At 39.1% G+C, this 20,894-nt stretch overlaps 1 protein-coding gene across 13 annotated transcripts in view; it reads left to right on the top strand.

Moving 5' to 3' along the window:
* Positions 1–20,894, top strand: part of CASK (calcium/calmodulin dependent serine protein kinase) — a 362,863-nt gene that overhangs the window by 73,037 nt on the left and 268,932 nt on the right. The window lies entirely within an intron of this gene.

Here is a 20,894-nt window from a genome sequence, read left to right as displayed (position 1 = left end):
AGTTTAATTACCTATGTACAGGAAATCTGCATAAACATGAGATTTCAAAGACAGGCAAAATGAGGTATATATGTCATTCTGGACTTAAGGAAAAGGGGGTATGAATCTGGTACTTCAAAGCGGAGGAAGGCAATTCACAGGAAAATGGAAAGAGTAAGTGTTTGGTAAGCAAATGTTTGTTGGGTCATCTAGAAACGGTGGAATAGGTTGCTGTCTACCGTACCTAGTTCATATTATCCTGTAGTTATCTATGGTGACAGCTTTCTCATGGAGCAGGTCCTCTAATTTTTTTTTTTTTAGACCATTTAGAGAGAAGGCAAAAAAAAAAAAAAAGAAGATAAAACAAACTTGTTAAGTCTTCTGTTTCTTAAAAATAATCAGCCTAGGAGCGCCTTGGTGGCTCAGTCAGTTAAGTATCTGCCTTCAGCTCAGGTCTTGATCCCAGGGTCTTGGGATCGAGTCCTACATCGGCCTCCTTGCTCAGAGGGGAGCCTGCTTCTCCCTCTGCTGCTCTCCCTGCTTGTACTCTCTCTCTGTCAAATATATATTTTTTTAAATCTTAAAAAGCAATAACCAGCCTAGGAGAATATAAATGACATAAAATAGTCTCCAAATTTTATTGTTATTTACAAGACAGGTGCTTTAACCAACTAAGCCATAACCTTTATTATTATTTAAATGAAAGAAATTCACAGTATAATATTCTGTATTATGTTAAGTAGAAAAGAAACCGGCACAAAGAACTAGAAGGATCCATATCAATATGCTAAGAGTGGTTACTTCTAAAAACCACCTAAATGTCCAGGGGTAAAAATGATCTCCAGGATATTTCTTCTTTTAAAAGCAAGCAGCCTAATATAATCCACATACCAAAAAACCTTTCTGGGGTGGCAAATTTTGTTCCCCGACATGGGAAACTGATTTAAAGGTATGTAGAATGTCTGTGCTATTTTTGTACTTTTTATTAATGAACAATTATTTTAAGATAAATAACTTTTAAAAATTTCCTCCTAATCAGTGCATTCATCCACAAAATGGGTAATTTGCCCATGAAGATTTGGACATATAGGTGAAAATATTTTAACTTCAGGTTTTGATTTCCAAATAATCTAAATTGTTCTGTATAGGCAAACTCCGACTAATGTAACTGATCGCATAATCAAAAACTGTCACTTGTTTTCCGCAGGAAAAATGAATATTTAATAGATTTAATTTACATAGTGAATTTATGTTCGTTATGTAGAATAATTACTGGTCTAGTTAATAAATCTCCATCTCTTCCTTTTGCATGCAGAAATTGTTTGCCAAAACCTTTTCTTTGCTTTTGCATTTTCTTAATGTCACTGTTTCTTCCACTGTTTTGCAATTGAAATGGTTAGAAATAATCTAGCAAATTCCAGGCTTATACTTATGTTTTATTTTGCCATATTAAATACCATAAAATGGGATTCTTGAGGAGCTTGATCATGTGTTTTTAAATCCTGACCACAGATTTAATATATCAAATTCAATAAATATTTGAAATGGAAAGACCCATTGTTTCAAACATTAATGAATTATCCTTTATGTGCCATGTCATAGACATGTGAAAAATATTAATTTAACTTTGAGTTATCATGTCACAATTATCTGAGCACTGATATTAATAGTCATAGACTCTTATGGTTGATGGGAATCCTTAAACTTGGCTAGTATTTTAAAAATCATGTTTGTTAATAGTGGTTCTATGGGGACAATAGGGTTTTGCATTTCATGGAGTAGTTTGAGAAAAACTGCTAGAAACCATCTTTTACCTAGTGAATAATTTTCAACAAAATGCTCCCTTTTCATAACTTCTGACCCATAGTAGTCATTTAATTACTATATGGCTCGCTGGGTAACATATATTGCTGAAAGGGTTTTCCCATTAAGATATTTATTTTTATTTTTTTAATTAAAAAAATTTATCTGAGAAAGAGCATACAAATTGGGGGGAAGAGGGGCAGAGGGAGAGAATCTCCAGCAGACTCCCCACTGAGTGCAGAGCCTGTTGGAGGGCTTGATCCCATGACCCATGAAATCATGACCTGAGCCTAAACCAAGAGTCAGATGTTCAATCTAATAAGCCACCCAGATGCTCCAGGTTTTTTATTTTTAAAGCATGTACATTTTATATAGAAAAATCAAGTATTTCTATAGACCTTAGGCAATAAACTGTGAGTGCTATTTTAGCAAACTGCCTCCATGGTACATCTTTGGCTGTTCTCCCTCCTGGCCTTTTTTGTGACAATATTGAATGCTTGGAGGCTGAAGAGTCAACTTTTAAAAACCCATCTGCTTTTTTAATGATTAGATCATTTTGCTATATTGTGGCAAGCATTTCTGGACTACAATATTTAAAATAAGATCTGAATTTTACAAATGTCAAGTTTATAATTGAATTGCTAATCAAATCCTGTTGGCAGTTACTGTTCTGTGAGTAAGTGCTGATGAATCTAGAGCTGAGGCAATTTATCATGACTGTTGGAAGATCAACTCTGGAAAAAGAAAATCCCACTTTCTTTCATCTTATTATTGTTTTGCCTTTTAAAAAATACAGAGAAGACTTAAGTTTGCCATCTCTGCTTCTGCAAGTATGTGGCCATTTGTTAAACTGAAATGACTTGGTTCATTATAATTCCAGGTGTAAACATGGCTTGATATCACATAAAGTGTGTTGGCCATAATCTTTCATATCATTTTACTCCTAAACCTCTTTTAGGCTGGATTTCCCATCTCCTATGACTTAGTTATGGCTGTCATGTTTATATACTAGATCTCTCATAGCTCTCTGGTTTGTATATTCAATTTCATCTTAATATCACATCCAGGAAATATAACACTATGAAAAACTGTGAGATGAGGGACTGTTCATTTTTTTTTATTCTGAAATAAGCAGCTTTTAAAATTTTCCCCTCTTCCACTATATGGACTAAAGTATGCTTCATGTTTTAAATCATTTGGGGCTTCCCCCCCCATAAAAGTAACTACCTATTTCCTTTCAGATCTGCATTTTGCTAGGTTTTAAATTACACAATTCATAAAATTTCTCAGGAAGCTGTAGAAACAGAAGTAGGTGGTAGCAGATTGGGTGGTTCAGGGGAAGCATAGTCTTTGATATATGGGAACTAATAGATGGGACACACAATCTATATACTGTCACAAGAATTTCAGAGTATAGTTACTGAAATTTAAGTCTGAAGAAGTAGAGGTAGGGTCATTCTTGGATATATTGAATGTCCAAGTTGCAATTATACCATCTATATGAATAGCCTTGAAAACAGGCTAAGATGTAAGTCTTCTGTGAGTATGGTTATTCTGAAAGAAATTTGCTTTATATAATGTGTCAAAAACACAAATTCCAAATTAGTAAGGAAAAGTCTTTATTTGAAAGGATTGTTTCAAGGAGGAGGAAGGGACTGTTGCAGTAGGCAGTGGAGTCTATTCAAATAGAATGACCTGACAGATCTACAAGTATCTCAAGTTAGGCCAAAAAAAAAAAAAAGTTTTTGCTTTTATAGGGATGAATAAACAAGGCTAACAGAAAGAACTGAGTGCAAGGAGACAGGAGGACTGGTGAGAAGTAGAAGAGCTTCCCCAAGCTTTAGTTAAAAAGCATCTTGTTCTGATTCATAAGTATGGACAAGCAGTTGGGCTAATCACTTATGAGACAAAGAATGGACATTTGGAGGGCTTGTCTGACTTTATCATAGGTAAACAAATAGGGGAGGGCATCTGTGAATCTTTTTAAGTCATCTGGGGAAGGCGTTTCCGTGCAGAAAGCTGTTTTTGGAACACAAAGAGGGTGGAGCTTTCTCAGTCTCTGCTGTTTTCCAGGGTCGGAGGGCTCAACATTTTCCAATGTGAGGGCTTTGAAGAATCATTCGTATTCATTATCCAGTCCTATTATTCCCGATTTACACAGGAATATTACACCGCCTGGTTTTCTTTAGTAAGGAGTAGGTTTTATTGTTAGCAAAATTTTATGCATGCTCAGTACCTTTTAACAAAGTTCATGCTCAGTAATACAGGGGAATAAAAAGAAACACAAGAGGGAGTCTGTCCTTTTGCAATTTAAAACCTTTTTAGGGGGCGCCTGAATTGCTCATTCTGACTTTTGATCTCAGCTCAGGTCTTGAGCTCAGGACTGTGAGTTCAAGCCCCATGTTGGGCTCCATGCAGGGCATGGAGCCTACTTAAATAAACAAAAAACCTCTTAGGGATAGTATGATAGTTGTAGACCTAAAACAGTAACTGTTACCTGTCAAGAAATGGAAGCCTGAATTAAGTTGCTAGTGAGAAAGGGAAAGGACTGGGGGAAACTGACATTTGAGTTTTCACTCCTTAAGGGGCTGTCTTCATGTGGGTGCACATATTCCTAGGTGTTTACAGACTTCTAAGCGATATCAGGCATGGGTAGTTACAAGGGAATCAGTTTCCAAATTCTTCTATAGGTATTCTTTCTAAAGTTGATGTGCCCAGGAGAATGCCTGTAATGGACATACAGACTTTTTCTCGTGTTCCCTTTCACAATTTCTTCTATCTTTATGCACAATGAGCCTTCTTCGCAATCCAGAATCATATCATGATGTGTTATAAGATGCATTGGAATTTGTGCAGAAACCTCCAGGATGCCAAACAAAGAAGCAGCTTAAAAATTGGCATCAGTGTTGAGGAAGTAAGTCTCAAAGACTAAGTAACACATACTTTTTCAAGTCAGGCTGTTGCTTGCTTTGCTTTTGACAAAATTAATGGAACTTACCAACCTGTTAGCTGATGGATCATTAACGGTAATTTTTAGGTCATTATACCATCTATGGCAAGTACCGCAGAAGTTTGCTTTAACAAAACCTCATCTAGTCCCATCTTCTTGTCTTCTTTTTTTTTTAAGATTTAATTTATTTATTTGACAGACAGAGATCACAAATAGGCAGAGAGGCAGGAAGAGAGAGAGAGAGAGAGAGAGAGAGAGAGAGAAGCAGACTCCCTGCTGAGCAGAGAGCCCGATGCAGGGCTCGATCCCAGGATCCTGGGATCATGACCTGAGCTGAAGGCAGAGGCTTTAACCCACTGAGCCACTCAGGCGCCCCTTCTTGTTTTCTTTTAATAATAGCTTTATTAGGATATAATTCATACACCACAGAATTTACTCCTTTAAATTGTATAATTCAGTGGTTTCTATATATTCAGAGTTGTACAAACACAAACATCACCAGTATTTCTAAAACATTTTCATCATCCCCCAAAGAAACTCCATACCTATTAGTAGACACCAACTATTTTCCCCCTCCCCAGCCTCTGGCAACTACTATTCTACTTTCTGTCTCTATGGATTTGCCTGTTTTGGACATATCAGATAAATGGAGTCTCGTAATAACGTAACCTTTGTGTCTGGCTTCTTTCACTTAATGTGTTTTCAGAGTTCCTCCATGTTGTAGCATGTATCTGTTTTCATTCCTTTTTATGTCTGAATAATATTCCATTGTGTGGATAGGCCATGTTTTATTCATCCATTAGCTGATGACATTTGGGCCATATCAACTTTTTAGCTGCCATGACCATCCATGTACAGTCTACCCCACTCATGAATTCTGATTTGGAAATTTGCCTGCTCACTAAAATTTACTTGTTACCCCAAAACAGATACTCACCACTTTCGCAGTCATTCATAGACCTGTGAAGAGCAGCCAAAAATTTAAGTCACTCAAGGCACATATTCCAAGCTGAGGTGAAACCAGCTACACTCTGCCTTCTTATTTTGGCTCAAGTGCCAAGTAGACACATGTCCTTTTTGCCATCTATTGAGTGCCACAGTTTGGCATTTCTGTGGTTTTTGCTGATGCATTTATTCCTCCACATAGGCCCCAGGCATAATGGTGAACTGGTGCTCCCCATTTCTAAGCATGGGCAGGCTGTGATGTGCCTTATAGAGAGAAGCTTCTCTGTTAGAGAAGCTTCATTCAGGCTTGAGTTCAAGAACTCTAAGCCGTGAGTTCAATGTTAACAGACTGACAATATGTATTAAAGAAAGCATCTTAAACAGAAATGCACATAAAATAAGGTTATGTGTAGACTGGTTGACCAAAATGTGACCAGAGATGCACAAGGAGCCTAATGCTATATCTCCTCTTGGAGCAGCAGTTCCATATTCACTCACTCAGTGTTGATGTGACTTTGTAGAACATAACTACTGTGAATAATAAACACCGACTATATGTATTTTTATGCAGACACATGTTTTCATTCTCTTGGGTATATGCCTAAGAGTAGAATTGCTGAGTCATGCAGTCCTATCTAATTGTTTTTGTGAACAAGATTTCTTAGTGTTCACATCCATAAAACTTAGAGAATTTATGCTGAATCCTCTTACTCAACCAAGACCAAAAGGTGAGCTCTTTTAAGCCCGTGACACAGAGGAGTCAGTATCTCTTGTGATACATCCACAGGAATAGCTTTCAAAGGCCCTTCAAGAGTCGAGGCCAACTATAAGAAATCCCCACATTCCATGGACTCCAGAACCGTTCATTCTTTCCTCCGTTCATGATACCAGCTCTCCATCATGTTCCGCTTGTCCGCTGCTCAGTTGCTTCAAGACCAATTTATGGGATTGAATCTAGAGGGTTTAAGCCTTCTCCTCTAGGAAGGAAGTTGAGCATGTAAATGAGTTAAAGCTTAATGCTGTAAAAGTTGATGTTTTCTTATGAACTGTTGCTTTCTAATATCTTAACGGTTTACCTCTCCAGTAGCATGAATAATTGACTGTATAATAGATTTTCATAATAGTACATCAGAGCAGTAGGTATGAACAGAAGCAGTTTTGTGCTTCTGTTTTTGTAGTAAAGATTTCATCTGTAACTAAATGAAATGAACCTATCCTCCTTTTTAATTGTGGCCATGTACCAATCATCCATTATTTAAAATGCCAGGCATTCTCTTGGGTGCTATTTGTATATGTCCTCTCATTTAATTCTCAGAGAAATCTTGCAAAAAAAAAATCTACATCTTGCAGAGGATATTGAGGATCAGAGGAGTTTAAGAACTTTTCAATTCATGCGCAGAAGTGATAGAGCCAGGCAAACCCAAGTTAGTCTCTCTTTTGAACTCCAGAGCCTTTACCCTTTATGTGCTACAACTTAGCTATCCTTGGCTTCATGCATGCACCCCACCCTCCAAAAAAAGGAAAGAGGTGTGTGTGTGTGTGTGTGTGTGTGTGAGAACTGGAAGCAGGGTTATTTTTGTTTTCTTCACAGCTTTACTCTGAGCACCTAGAACTGTGCATGCCACCAAGGATATTTAGTAAATATTCACTGAGTGAATGAAAGAATGTCCCATCAATTTTGTGAATTTACTGAAGATTCTGGGGAATGGTACCATAAAAGAAGAGTGATGAACAAAGGAAGATTTCTTCTTTTGGGGAAAAATTACATCTGTAAAGGGTAAATAGGCTGTTTTACACTTTCATGGTTAGGAGTCCAAAGATGGGCTATAAACACACTGTTCTGTGTTTATCCCTTTTTACCCGGTCAGCACTCTAGTATATCCAGACTGCTTTGCTGGGCAAGCTTGTTCTGCACATTGCTCTAGAGAGGTCATGTTATTAGTTATGGTGGGGGGGATGGTGACCCTTCTCCTATGAGAAAGAAGCCAAGTTTAGGTATCATCAGGTAGATTGTGCAGTGATCCCAGAGATAGGTCAAGAAGTCTCAGGAATGGAGAAAAGACTTGGAAGATAGCTCAGGGAAAAGATTATCCAGGTGATTAATAAATGATACATAACTTCATTAGTCATCAGAGACATGCAAATTAAAAGCACAGTGTGATACTACTGCATTCCCAACAAAATAGCTAAAAAATTAAAATGATAGGCAATTCCAAGTATTGCTGAAGACAGAGCTGAAGATTAGAACTCTGATTGCTAATAGTATAAATTAGTTCAACCACTCTGGTAATCTGGAAAGATCTACCAAAGCTGACTTATATGTATGTACCTTATGATCTGGCATTTCCACTCCTAGGCATATACTCAACCAAAAGGCCTTAACACATGTCTACCAAAAAATACGTATAAGAATACTTTTAGCAGAATTGTAATAGCCTTAAATAAGAAACACCCCAAATGTCCAACAAGATGATGGCATAAACTGGAGTGAATTCACATGGTGAGGTATTAAAAAGCGATGAGAATGGATTTGTGTACATAAGACACATATGAATCTCTTAAGCAAAATGATGAGTCAAAGAAGCCAGGCATAAAAGGCTACCTACCCTATGATTCCATTTATTTAAAGTATAAAAACAGTGCAACTGATCTATGACCTTTGAAATTAAAATAGTTGTTACCTCTGGGGGGTGGTAGTGACTGAGACAGGAGCATATTAGGGGCTTCTGAGATGCTGGTCGTGTTCTATTGCTATTACCTGGATGAGTTCACAGAAAATTCATCAAACTCTACACTTAGGTTTTATGTACAAGGAATTAGCTATACATTGTCTCAAGGGAAAGAGGGTAAAGCAATTTGATTTTTGCCAGCTCATGTGGTCAGGGGAAAATATCTGTTCCGGCTATTTGGATATTTTTGCCTTAGTAGGTTTGCTAATTCACAGAAGCATTCATTCATTCAGTGGGGCAGCAGGGGTTGGAGGGGGAGACTCATCAGATATTTATTCTGTACAGAATGCTAAATGCTGGGGTGGGTATAGATAGGAATAAAACATAGAACACCGTTAAATCTAGTAATCCAGACTGAGGATTCTCATTTTTTTTAAGATTTTATTTATTTATTTGAGAACATGAAAGCGAGCACATAAGCAGGGGAAGCAGTAGAGGGAGAGGGAGAAGCAGACTCCTGCTGAGCAGGGAGCCCAATACAGGGCTCCATCCCAGAACCTGGGATCATGACTTGAGCCGAAGGCAAACATCTAACCATCTGAGCCACCCAGGCACCCCAAGATTCTCATTCTTGATAGTAAATAGTAAGAAGGGAGAGCAACTCGGGACGCAGATGAGTCTCGTTTTGTTATTCTTACTGGCTGCTTAAGAAATAATGAAAAATAGTACAGTTTGATGAATTTTCTGTGAACTCATTCAGTTACTAGCACCCAGAGCAATGCATTTGGTTCAAAATGCATCTAAGATTATAACATGAGAAAGACCATTTCTGAACTGATTATGGGAGAAAATTCCACTAGTCTATTTGAATTGGCCTTGTGTTGTCTGTGGTATTTGCCTTTATCTTGGCTTGCTTCTGTTTTCTCCCTATCAATGGGGTAGATTTTATCTATTTTGTTTACTCTTCAGAAATAACTGCCAGGAAACGTTAAGACTACTGTTTGAGGGATGATGGCCAAAATGCTCATTTTTTAATGCCGAGTCAATAAGCAATACAGGCTTTCTGAAAAGCCTTGCCAGTTTGTCTCTCTAATGTGTACCTAATATTTTTAAACACTTCTAATATATGAATGATAATGTTACCAAGCTTTTCCTGTATCCCCACCTTAATTATTTGTTCATACAATGGCTTTTTTTTTTTAACTGAGCTTTGGAAACTAAGCTTTTATCTTTTTAATTTGATCATCTTCTCTATTACTTGGAAACAGTCTCTCTTTCACGAGACTAAGTACAGGACTATCCTATTGAGTTCTTATTAAATTCAAGGCAAGTTTGAGGTTGTTAAATATTAAGTGAACTATAGCTAAAGGTTTCCCAGTGTTTTTTTTTTTTTTAACAGATTCATTGTTGTAGGAAAAGCATGGGAAGAGTTGAAGTCAGACATTTCACATCTGTCCTGTGTGATGTGACCTCGAGTTTCATAAACCAAGGCGTCAAGTGAGGGTAATAATACTGTCCTCCCAGAGCTGGTGACAGGATTAAGGGTGATGATCCCTGTGAAGCATCTCCACTCACAATTAGCACTTTGTGGTGCTCATTTGTGGTGGGCCATAATTTCCCTGTCCTCCATTGAGACTCCTCCTAGATTCATTCTGGAGTTACCTCCATCTGGCCTACCTCAGTTCCATCTCTGTAATTTCCCTTTACTTATTTTCATTATCTCATCTTCCTTTTATTTTTTTAAATAAAGCTACAGTAAAATAGTTTTCTAGGTTCAGTCAACAACTGAATTTTTACTACTTCTAATACTGTTAGACAAAACTAATTTCCAAAATTTTTTAAAAAATAAAATGTATTGAGGCACCTGGGTGGCTCAGTCAGTTATATGTCTGCCTTTGGCTCAGGTCATGATCCTGGAGCACTGGGATCGAGCCCTGTATGGGGCTCCCTGCTCAGTGGGGAGTCTGCTTCTCCCTCTCCCTCTGCACCCCCTCTGCTTGTGTGCTCTCTTGCTCTCTTTCTTTCAAATAAATACATAAAAATTTAAATTTAAATTTTAAAAAATGTCAGGGGCACCCACCCAGCTCAGTCAGTAGAACATGTGACTTGCGATGTCAGGGTTGTAAGTTTGAGCCCCACCTTATGGGCAGAGATTACTTAAAAATGGAATCTTTTAAAAATAAAAAAAAAGTCAACGTGCTTTTTCATGTCTTCTTTCAAACTCTCTACCCGCGGGGTGGCTGATAAATTTTCCACTCATAAGACTGAGATGTCTTTAGTAAGGACTGCTGATTTGGTGAGAATGGGCCCATTTATGTTCCAGCTTACCAAGTATATTGACATCTGGCTGGTTTATTATTTGAAACTCTCCTTTTATCTAGCATGTATTTCTGACTTAGATTTAGTTTGAAGACATTTTTGTGTTTTCTTTTTTTCTTAAAATTTCTCTCAGGATTATTAACTGAGATCATCAAGTGATTTTCCCTCCCCAATTCAGACTTTAGGTGGTGGCTACTTTCTGTTGGAGTTTTCTCTAAGGTAATCAAAGTAAATGAATTAGTATAATTCTTTTGAAGCATATTTTTGTCTTACTCTATTGCTAACACTTCAATAAAAGAAACTAATCATGGTTTTACCAGTATACATTAAAAAGGATGGAAATTTGGTGTACGTGGGTGGCTCGGTTGTTAAGTGTCTGCCTTCAGCTCAGGTCATGATCCCAGGGTCCTGGGATCGAGACCCACATTGGGCTTCCTGCTCAGTGGAGAATTTGCTTCTCCCTCTGCTTCTCCCACTCCCTCTGCTTGTGTTCTCTCTCTCACTGTCTCTCTCTCTATCAATAAACAAAAATCATTTAAAAATGGGAACTTATCAGGAAATTCTACTAAGTAATTATTAAAATTAAGCCAAGAATAATTGAAGGATTCACATTACAGTAAAGTAATATGTATGTTTGCTTTTAAGTGAAATTTGACAGCTGTTAGGCTAGACATCCTCAAATGTATGATACTTGAAAACTAATCTCAACCAGAGGCCAGAGTGGTATAGTGACACAGATGCATATGATATGGAAAATGCCCCATCATGCTCACAGGGTAACTGGCACAGTTTTGTTTCCACTACAGTGCACAGATCAGAGAAGTCACAGAGCACCCCTCGACTGAAAGGGGAGGGGATGTAGAACCCACCTCTAAATAGGAGTGATGACAAAAAATTGCTAGCCACCTTTTTTTTTTATTATGTTCAGTTAGCTACCATACAGTACATCATTGGTTGCTGATGTAGCGTTCAAGGATTCAATTAGCTGCGTACAACACCCAGTGTGCATTACAACATGTGCCCTCCTTAATACCCATTCCCCAGCTGCCCCATCCCCCTACCCCACTCCCCTCTGAAACCCTCATTTTGTTTCCAGGAGTCCATAGCCTCTCATGGTTTGTCTCCCTCTCTGATTTCTGCCCCCCTTCAGTTCTGGCTGCCTTTAATCAGCCACGCCAGGAAATTTTTAAACTTTGTTGCCTTAATGTTTGAGTAAGTAGCTGGTGCCACTTCATTCCAAAGCAGTATTGAAATTCTATCATAGGATCAAATGCCCCTAATTCAGTATCAATCCAGGTTACAAATGACAGCAGTGAATAATTTGTCACTGTGAATAGACTAAAATAAGGACATATTGTGTTCTGCAATTAGAGACTAAAATCTCATTTGGCCCCGTTTGCTGAAACCAAATTTTACTATTTTTTATAATCAAAAGATAAATTATTTTAGGCAGGTTGGTTATTGTAATATGGTTTTGACACTCTTCCCAGAAGAATAATACAAGGAAACAAGTAGTGATTACCTTTTGAACTGTAAAGTGCTTTTCATTTTGAGCAAGAGTTTTAGGTCTATAAAACAATTTGGAAGAATAGATCATCTGTCTGTGATTGCTTGTGTAGCCACCAGAAGGCTCAGAAGCCCAGGAACACATCATAAAGCTCTTATGTTGGGAAATCCTCAGAACTGAGTGCAGAGCTAGTTTGATTTCATCAGAATAGGCAGGTGTAGACTGCTCAACTAAAAAATTCATAAAATGACGCATACTTGCTCTTACTGGTTTGAAAATATATTGAAAACTGTTTGATTCTAAAAAAAAATTCTAAAACCAACATCTCTCTTTCCTTTGATTCTGTATGTGACCAGTTTAATATCTATAATTTTAGACAAAGAATTTGGTATCTAGTGTGAATATTTTAATCACTTTAGATAATCTGGTCATATCAGGGGCCTCTTGGAACCCAGTTAGAGCAGTTTGGGGTTCTTTTCCTGCGTGGGGATGGCATATCAGTCAAAGCCCAGTCAGGAGACAGAAACCAAACAGTTCCTTTGAACAGGCAAATTTATTTAAAAGAATTATTACCAAGAAATTAGAATAGTAGGGAATTGGCTAGTGAGAATTGGAGAACTTCACAAAATACAGAAATGGCAGACACAGTGAACAGCCACTACCCCCAAGCACTGAGATGAACCTTCCAGGAAAACAGCTGGCCTTCCTCCCAGCAGGGCTGAGAGGTAAACCTTATTGCAGTGTTCATGGCGGGGGCTCACTCTGCTACAGAAAAGTTCGCTGAGCTCTCATGCTGGTGGGATGTGGACATTTGCCGTCTGGAGTCTAGAAGACATCCTTAGGGGGATGCCTCACTTCTGAACTTGCAGCAAGCTGACCAAGAAGGTGCTGGAAAAAGGTGTTTGTAGGAGGTGACCTACCAGTTGCACTCTGCTGCAAAGTTGGCTGGGGGTTCCAGGGGATGCTGGTTATAAGGAAGATGCCCTTACAGTAGTGCTCTGCTACAAAGCCACCTGTCCGTGGAAAGGTGCCACGTGCTCCTGGCCCCTGGGCCCTGCGGATAAACTGCATACATCAGCAAGAGCCTGATGAGAATAACAGTGGGACCAGGAAGGCAAACCTCTTTGTCCTCCAGTGTCCCTCCATTGCCCTCTACCAAGGAAGTTTCATTTTGTGCCAGTTGGAAATATATTTAGAGTCCGGCTCCTATATTTCAGGGCAGGCAGTGATGGGTGGGTTTGGAGCTGAGAGAACAGTGGATTAGTAACTGGCATGGGGTTGGTGTGTATGGCAGTGATTATAGTTTTGAGGAGCCTGTCGTATTAAGCAACACCATCTGTGAGACTTGGCAGTGTTTTTCTTTTGCTTTTCTTTTTCTCCTGTTCCTTATTCCCCTTAAATGATTAGCAACTACATAATTCAAAGTGGAATTTTTGTATTGGTTATCATCACTTCAGCAAAATTAAATTTTAAAAATCAAATTCTACCTGAAAAATCATCCACTTAAGTAGAATAGACCTGTGATTTGATTTAGAATATTACATTAGTCCATGTTACATATTTGTTCCTATGATATTAGCATTTCACATATGTTACCTAAATAGATTGTGTAGGATAATATTGAATGTCCAAATGAGTTTTCATGAAAGCATTATTACTACTCTGTGATTAAAGTCAGAATGTTACTCTGAAAATAAAGCAAGTTTAAAGTACAATATGAGGAAGGAAGTGTGATCAGATGGGTCTCTTCAGTACCCTGCAGTAGGGCCACTATTCCTTTGTTAACTTATTTTAACAACACAAATCTTAAACCTGTGTTTTCCATTCCCATTTACCAGTGTCCCAACCACATCCTAATCTCCTCATTGCCCATCTGCAAGAATCTTCTTAGAGCTTTCTCTCCAGTCCCACCCTGTGTCTAATTTACTCTGCTGACTACTGGAATTTTTATCTTCCTTAATTACTACTTTCATCATTTTTCCCAATCTTGGGAATGCATAATTAATAATGGTTCTCCCTATTGCCCTACTGCTGTAGGATTGAATTGAAATTCTAATAAATCGGGTTTTCTGGTGTTTGGTATCTAGATCCACATTACCAGGCCAGTCTTACTTCCCAACTTGAATCCTTTGTTAGATTTATTTAACAGACTTTTGTTAACTTATTACCAAATGTCAGATGCTGAGAAGGGAAAAATGAACCTTCCATAAAGGGAAGGTCACAGTGCAGTCAGGGAGGCATGCAAATAAAATGATTGTTACAATGTGTGGAAGGTTAAATAATGCTCCCCCACACCTAAAAGATGTTCCTGTCCTAATCCCGGAACCTGTGACTATGTTACCCTGCATCCAAAAGGGACTTTGCAGATGTGGCTAAATTAAGAATCTTGAGATGGGGAGATTATTCTGAATTATCTGGATTATTAATGTAATCACAGGGTTATTTATGAGAGGGAGGGCAGAAGGAGATTTAATTACAAGAAAAGGCAGCGTGGCCAAAGAAGCTGAGATTGGGATAACACAGCCATGTGCCAAGGAATATGAGCAGTCTCTAGAAGCTGGAAAAGGCAATGAGCTGATTCTCCTCCTTAATTTGGCCCTGAAAGACTCATTGCAGACTTCTGACCTCCAAAACTGTAAATGAATAACTTCGTGTTGTTTTAGGCTACAAGGTTTGAGGTCATTTGTTACAGCCACAGTAAAAAATTAACACACAGTGTAATAAATAGAAAAATGTAAGCATTCCCTGCTATAGCACAGAGAGGAAAGTGACAAATTCTGTTGTGACAAAATGAGGCTATTCACATATGGACTTAGTGGGGTAGGACATTGAAAGGAAGGGGAAATGTGTATAGAGATGCGGAGCTGTGAATTATTAGCAAGTCATGTTCAGGAAAGTGCAAGTAGTTTGATTTTGTTGGAGTTGAGGCAGAAGGGAGGGTGAGAGATACCACCCGTTAGGGTATGAATGCCTTGTGAGCAGCCATACGCATTTTGAACTGTATTGTCTAGGCACTGGGGAACCACTGGCGAGTTTTAGGTAGGAGAGTCCCTCAGATTGGTATTTTAGGAAGACCAGTCAGGTAGTACTGTGCAGGAGGTTACATAAGGAGAAAAGACTAGGTAGGGTGTTGCAGTGATCCACACAAAGAGGTAGGTGCCTGAATTAAAGCTTTGGCAGGAGTGCCAGATTTTGAGAAATTGGATAGGGACACTCTTTCTTTTATTCAAATAAACACTGTCCACTGGTACGTTGGTCTGAGGGAATAAATGAGTCTTGCACATGTTGAGTTTGAGGAGTCTTTGAGATCTAAATATTGGTGATCAGTAAGCAGTTAGATGTTTTAGTCTCAAACTTAGGACCGAGGTCAGAGCAAAAAAAAGAAAAGACTTGAGAATCCTCATCATGTAGGTAACAGATGAAATCCTAGAAGAGTATACGATGCTTGAAGACAGCAATGAAAATAAAACATAGTCAAGGTTAGGATCCTGATGAACACTTACCTTGGAAGAAAGGATGTGCCAAGGCCAAGAAGGAGAAACCAGGCAGGCGACAGAGGTAAGAAAATTATCATCAGAGAATGCAGTCACAGCAGCTGAGAGAGAAGGTCTTCTGTGGTTTCAAATGCTATAAAAAGGCTGAGTGATGGAAGAACTGTGATGTCCATGGAATTTGCCGACATAGAAATCATTCAGAACCTTGGCCAGAGCACTTCCAGAGTTTCGGTGAGGATGGAAGCCAGATTGTAGTAGGCTGCAGGAGTGGGTACCGAGGAAGTGGGGAGAGTAAATACAGAATCATTTTCAAGAGGCTAGACTGAGAAGAGGAGAGACAGGGGTAGGTAAGGGGCATGTGGAATAGAAGTTGAGATTAAGATAGGAGGACGTCACCATTTTATACTGGGGGAAAAGAGCTAATAGAAAGGAGAAGGATGTACCAATGGAGTGAGGTCTTTGATAAGCAGCAGGTGGAGAATGGGTCTAAAGCTAAATGAGAGAGGGGCTCCTCTTCCACTGAGACAGCAGGAAGTGGAGGTACCCATAGAGCTGGGTCTACAGGTAACAGGAGGGAGCAGAGGATGTCCCTCAGCTGATGGCTTGATTCTCTTGGAAGAGTAAAGGAAGAGCCACCTGCTGAGAACAGTGGTGATAGAGAATGGAGAGAGTTTGTAATAGCACATTTGAGAAATAGAAGGGAGCTGTGAGGAGAAATTGCTAGGGTGCTTCAGGGCCCCAGCTGAGGCTAGATGCAAGAAGCTTGTGGCAGTAACACCATCAGTGTGCCAATGGACTTCCCACAGCAGTAATAATTAGCCTGCAGCCGAGGAGATGAGAATGGTGTGGGTAGATTGCCCCAGAGTGGGAGGCCTCACACACAGCAGACATGACGGATGAAGGAATCAGGAGAGCTGAAATGAATGGCAAGAGAAAATACCATAGAGCTGGATGGGGACACAGGTTTTCAGAGGTGTAACAAAAATATTCTAGTTGGAAGATGGCGGAGAAGTAGCAGGCTGAGGCTACATCAGGTAGCAGGAGATCAGCTAGATAGCTTATCTAAAGATTGCAAACACCTACAAATCCAACGGGAGATCGAAGAGAAGAACAGCAATTCTAGAAACAGAAAATCAACCACTTTCTGAAAGGTAGGACTGGCGGAGAAGTGAATCCAAAGCGATGGGAAGATAGACCGCGGGGGGAGGGGCTGGCTACCGGCAAGCTGCGGAGCAACAGAGCACAAAATCGGGACCTTTAAAAGTCTGTTCCGCTGAGGAACATCGCTCCAGAGGCTAAACTGGGGTGAAGCCCACGCAAGGTCAGCGTGGCCCCAGGTCCCGCAGGGTCACAGAAGGATCCAGGGTGTCTGAGTGTCTCAGAGCTTGCGGGTACTGGAACGGGAAAGCCGGCTTCAGAGACAGAGCCGAGGAGTGAGCTCTCAGCTCGGTGTTACCTTGAACCAGTCACAGCCTGGGTGAGCTCGAAGCACGGCCGGAGGGCCAGGGAGATGGGAGTTACTGGGCGCTATTCTCTGAGGGTGCACTGAGGAGTGGGGCCCTGAGCTCTCGGCTCCTCCAGGCCGGAGACTGGGAGGCTGCCATTTTCATTCTCATCCTCCTAACTCTAGGGAAAGTGTTCAGGGGACAAAAGCTCCCGAAAGCAAATGAACAGGAGCAATTACTCAGCCCGCCCCCTGGTGAGGGTGGTGCAATTCCGCCTGGGGCAAAGACACTTGAGAATCACTACAACAGGCCCCTCCCCCAGAAGATCAACAAGAAACCCAGCCAGGACCAAGTTCACCTACCAAGGAGTGCAGGTTCAATACCAAGGAGAGGAGCGGAATTCCAGAGGAGGAGAAAGCAAAGCACTGAACTCATGGCTTTCTCCCCATGATTCATTAGTCTTGCAATTAATTTAATTTGTTTTGCTTTGTTTTTTCAAATTTTTTTCTTTTTTCTTCTGCTAAATTTTTTTTAACATTTACCCTTTTCTTTTTAAATGTTTTTTAACTAGTTTATCTAATATACATATATTTTTTCTTTTTTATATTATCTCTTTATTTGTTTTCTTTTTTTAATTGTTTAATTTTTTTTTCTGAACCTCTTTTTATCCACTTTCTACCCCCAAGATTTGGGGTCTCTTCTGATTTGGTTACAGCGTATTTTCCTGGGGTTCTTGCCATCCTTTTAGTATTTTACTTACTCTTATCTGGACAAAATGAAAAGGTGGAAAAATTCACCACAAAAAAAAAGAACAAGAGGCTAGGGACCTAATCAATACAGACATTGGTAATATGTCAGATCTAGAGTTCAAAATGACGATTCTTAAGGTTCTAGCCGGGCTCAAAAAAGGTATGGAAGATATTAGAGAAACCCTCCTGGGAGATATAAAAGCCCTTTCTGGAAAAATAAAAGGACTAAAATCTAACCAAGTTGAAATAAAAAAAAAGCTGTTAATGAGGTGCAGTCAAAAATGGAGGCTCTCACTTCTAGGATAAATGAGGCAGAAGAAAGAATTAGTGATATAGAAGACCAAATGACAGAGAATAAAGAAGCTGAACAAAAGAGGGACAAACAGCTACTGGACCACAAGGGGAGGATTCGAGAGATAAGTGACACCATAACACGAAACAACATTAGAATAATTGGGATTCCAGAAGAAGAAGAAAGAGGGGAGCCAAAGGTATATTAGATTGAATTATTGTAAACAACTTCCCTAATGGCAAAGGGAACAAGCATCAAAATCCAGGAGGTGCAGAGAACCCCCCCTCAAAATCAACAAGAATAGGTCCACACACTGTCACCTAATAGTAAAATTTACAAGTCTTAGTGACAAAGAGAAAATCCTGAAAGCAACCTGGGAAAACAAGTCTGTAACATACAATGGTAAAAATATTAGATTGGCAGCAGACTTATCCACAGAGACCTGGCAGGCCAGAAAGAACTGGCATGATATATTCAGAGCACTAAATGAGAAAAACATGCAGCCTAGAATACTATATCCAGCTAGGCTATCATTGAAAATAGAAGGAGAGATAAAAAATCTTCCAGGACAAACAAAAACTGAAAGAACTTGCAAACACCAAACCAGCTCTACAGGAAATATTGAAAGGGGTCCTCTAAGCAAAGAGAGAGACTAAAAGTAGTAGCTCAGAAAGGAACAGAGACAATATACAGTAAGTCACCTTACAGGCAATACAAGGCACTAAATTCATATCTCTCAATAGTTACCCTGAATGCTAATGGGCTAAATACCCCAATCAAAAGACACAGGGTATCAGAATGAATAGAAAAACAAAACCCATCTATATGTTGCCTACAAGAAACTCATTTCAGAACAGAAGACACCTCCAGATTTAAAGTGAGGTGGTGCAAAACAATTTACCATGCTAATGGACATCAGAACAAAGCAGGGGTGGCAATCTTTATATCAGATCAATTAGATTTTAAGCCAAAGACTATAATAAGAGATGAGGAAGGACACTATATCATACTCAAAGGATCTGTCCAACAAGAAGATCTAACAATTTTAAATATCTATGCCTCTAACGTGGGAGCAGCCAACTATATAAACCAATTAATAACAAAATCAAAGAAACACATCAACAAAAATACAATAATAGTGGGGGAATTTAATACTCCTCTCACTGAAATGGAGAGATTATCCAAGCAAAAGATAAACAAGGAAATAAAGGCCTTAAATGACACACTGGACCAGATGGACATCACAGATATATTCAGAACATTTCATCCCAAAGCAACAGAATACACATTCTTCTCTGGTGCACCTGGAACATTCTCCAGAATAGATCACATCCTGGGTCCTAAATCAGGTCTCAACTGGTATCAAAAGATTGGGATCATTCCCTGCATATTTTCAGACCACAATGCTCTGAAGCTGGAATGCAAACACAAGAGGAAATTTGGAAAGAACCCAAATACATGGAGACAAAACAGTATCCTTCTAAAGAATGAATGGGTCAACCAGGAAATTAAAGAAGAATTGAAAAAATTCATGGAAACAAATGATAATGAAAACACAATGGTTCAAAACCTGTGGGCAGTCCTGAGAGGAAAATATATAGCACTACAAGCTTTTCTCAAGAAATGAGAAAGATCTCAAGTATACAACCTAACCCTACACCTAAAGGAGCTGGAGAAAGAACAAGAAAGAAACCCTAAACCCAGCAGGAGAAGAGAAATCATAAAGATCAGAGCAGAAATCAATGAAATAGAAACAAACAAAAAATAGAACAAATCAATGAAACTAGGAGCTGGTTCTTTGAAAGAATTAATAAGATTGATAAACTCCTGGCCAGACTTATCAAAAAGAAAAGAGAAAGGACCCAAATAAATAAAATAGTGAATGAAAGAGGAGAGATCACAACTAACACCAAAGAAATACAGACAGTTGTAAGAACATACTATGAGCAACTCTATGCCAACAAATTTGACAATCTGGAAGAAATGGATGCATTTCTAGAGACATATAAACTACCACAATTGAAGCAGGAAGAAATAGAAAACCTGAACAGACCCATAACCTGTAAAGAGATTGAAACAGTCATCAAAAATCTCCAAACATACAAAAGCCCAGGGCCAGACGGCTTCCCAGGGGAATTCTACCAAATGTTTAAAGAAGAACTTGTTCCATGCTCCTGGATTTGAAGAACAAATATTGTGAAAACGTCTATGCTACCTAAAGCAATCTACATATTTAATGCAGTTCCTATCAAAATACCATCCATTTTTTTCAAGGAAATGTAACAAATAACCCTAAAATTTATATGGAACCAGAAAAGACCTCGAATAGCCAAAGGAATATTGAAAAAGAAAGCCAAAGCTGGTGGCATCACAATTCCAGATTTCAAGCTCTATTACAAAGCTGTCATCATCAAGACAGCATGGTACTGGCACAAAAACAGACACATAGATCAATGGAACAGAATAGAGAGCCCAGAAATAGACCCTCAACTCTACAGTCAACTAATCTTCGACAAAGCAGGAAAGAATGTCCAATGGAAAAAAGACAGGCTCTTCAATAAATGGTGCTGGGAAAATTGGACAGCCACATGCAGAAAAATGAAATGGGACCATTTCCTTACACCACACACAAAAATAGACTCAAAATGGATGAAGGACCTCAATGTGCGAAAGGAATCCATCAAAATCCTTGAGGAGAACACAGGCAGCAACCTCTTCGACCTCAGCCACAGCAACATCTTC

This window comes from Mustela putorius, unplaced genomic scaffold (assembly GCF_011764305.1).
Source record: "Mustela putorius furo isolate JIRA1106 unplaced genomic scaffold, ASM1176430v1.1 tig00003836_pilon_pilon_pilon, whole genome shotgun sequence".
NCBI lineage: Eukaryota > Metazoa > Chordata > Mammalia > Carnivora > Mustelidae > Mustela > Mustela putorius.
This window is presented reverse-complemented; position numbering and strand designations above follow the sequence as displayed.